Raw genomic sequence first — 2480 nt, forward strand, 5'->3', positions numbered from 1 at the left:
CGCTAAGAGATGAAATTTGTGTCACTCATTGTGTATTAAATGCTCAACAGATTGGCATAAATTTCATCCCTTAGTCGCAATTAGGGTGGGAGGAATGAATTTGTGAATTGAAAAAAACAATTTTTTTTCCATCTCTTCGCACTTTAAAAAATTCACTCCTCCCTCCCTAACTGGCCCTAAGGGATAAAATTTGTGTCACTTATTGAGTATTAAATGCTCAACACGTTGGCACAAATTTCATCCCTTAGTCGCAGTTAGGGTCGGAGGAATGAATTTTTGAATTGAAAAAAAAAATTTTTTTTCAATCTCCGCACTTTGGAGAATTCATTTGAAAAAAAATTTTTTTTCAATCTCTTCGCTCTTTCAAAAATTCACTCCTCCCTCCCTAACAGGTGCTAAGGGGTGAAATTTGTGTCACGTATTGAGTATAAAGTGCTCAACACGTTGGCACAAATTTCATCCCTTAGTCGCAATTAGGGTGGGAGGAATGAATTTGTGAATTGAAAATTTTTTTTTTTTCAATCTCTTCGCTCCTTCAAAAATTCACTCCTCCCTCCCTAACAGGTGCTAAGGGGTGAAATTTGTGTCACGTATTGAGTATAAAGTGCTCAACACGTTGGCACAAATTTCATCCCTTAGTCGCACTTAGGGTCGGAGGAATGAATTTCAAAAAAAACAAAGAAATTTTTTCAATCTCCGCACTTTGGAGAATTCATTTGAAAAAAAATTTTTTTTTCAATCTCTTCGCTCTTTCAAAAATTCACTCCTCCCTCCCTAACAGGTGCTAAGGGATGAAATTTGTGTCACGTATTGAGTATTAAATGCTCAACACGTTGGCACAAATTTCATCCCTTAGTCGCAGTTAGGGTCGGAGGAATGAATTTTTGAATTGAAAAAAAAAATTTTTTTTCAATCTCCGCACTTTGGAGAATTCATTTGAAAAAAAATTTTGTTTTCAATCTCTTCGCTCTTTCAAAAATTCACTCCTCCCTCCCTAACAGGTGCTGAGGGATGAAATTTGTGTCACTCATTGTGTAGTAAATGCTCAACACGTTGCTACAAATTTCATCCCTTAGTCGCAATTAGGGTCGGAGCAATGAATTTGTGAATTGAAAAAAAAATTTTTTTGTCCATCTCTTCGCACTTTAAAAAATTCACTCCTCCCTCCCTAACAGGTGCTGAGGGATGAAATTTGTGTCACTCATTGTGTAGTAAATGCTCAACACGTTGCTACAAATTTCATCCCTTAGTCGCAGTTAGGGTCGGAGAAATGAATTTTTGAATTGAAAAAAAAATTTTTTTTTCGATGTCCGCACTTTGGAGAATTCATTAAAAAAAATTTTTTTTTTAATCTCTTCGCTCTTTTAAAAATTCACTCCTCCCTCCCTAACTGGTGCTAAGGAATGAAATTTGTGTCACGTATTGAGTATTAAATGCTCAACACGTTGGCACAAATTTCATCCCTTAGTCGCAGTTAGGGTCGGAGGAATGAATTTTTCAATTGAAAAATTCATTCCTCCGACCCTAACTGCGACTAAGGGATGAAATTTGTGTCACGTATTGAGTATTAAATGCTCAACACGTTGGCACAAATTTCATCCCTTAGTCGCAGTTAGGGTCGGAGGAATGAATTTTTCAATTGAAAAAAAAAATTTTTTTTCAATCTCCGCACTGTGGAGAATTGATTTGAAAAAAAATTTTTTTTTCAATCTCTTCGCTCTTTTAAAAATTTACTCCTTCCTTCCTAACAGGCGCTAAGGGATGAAATTTGTGTCCCTCATTGTGTATTAAATGCTCAACACGTTGGCACAAATTTCATCCCTTAGTCGCAGTTAGGGTCGGAGGAATGAATTTTTGAATTGAAAAAAAATTTTTTTTTTCAATTCAAAAATTCATTTCTCCAACCCCAACTGCAACTAAGGGATGAAATTTGTGTCCCTCATTGTGTATTAAATGCTCAACACGTTGGCACAAATTTCATCCCTTAGTCGCACTTAGAGTTGGAGGAATGAATTTTTGAATTGAAAAAAAAATTTTTTTTCAATTCAAAATCTAATTCCTCCGACCCTAACTGCGACTAAGGGATGAAATTTGTGTCACGTATTGAGTATTAAATGCTCAACACGTTGGCATAAATTTCATCCCTTAGCGCCTAATAGGGAGGGAGGAGTGAATTTTTGAAAGCGCGAAGAAATTGAAAAACAAAATTGTTTTTCAATTCAAAATCTAATTCCTCCGACCCTAACTGCGACTAAGGGATGAAATTTGTGTCACGTATTGAGTATTAAATGCTCAACACGTTGGCATAAATTTCATCCCTTAGTCGAAATTAGGGTCGGAGCAATGAATTTTTGAATTGAAAAAAAATTTTGTTTTTCAATTTCTTCGCGCTTTCAAAAATTCACTCCTCCCTCCCTATTAGGCGCTAAGGGATGAAATTTGTGTCACTCATTGAGTATTAAATGCTCAACACGTTGGCA

The sequence above is a fragment of the Diachasma alloeum genome, unplaced genomic scaffold (assembly GCF_001412515.2).
Source record: "Diachasma alloeum isolate Michigan unplaced genomic scaffold, Dall2.0 Dall_scaffold_00711, whole genome shotgun sequence".
In the NCBI taxonomy this organism is placed as follows: domain Eukaryota; kingdom Metazoa; phylum Arthropoda; class Insecta; order Hymenoptera; family Braconidae; genus Diachasma; species Diachasma alloeum.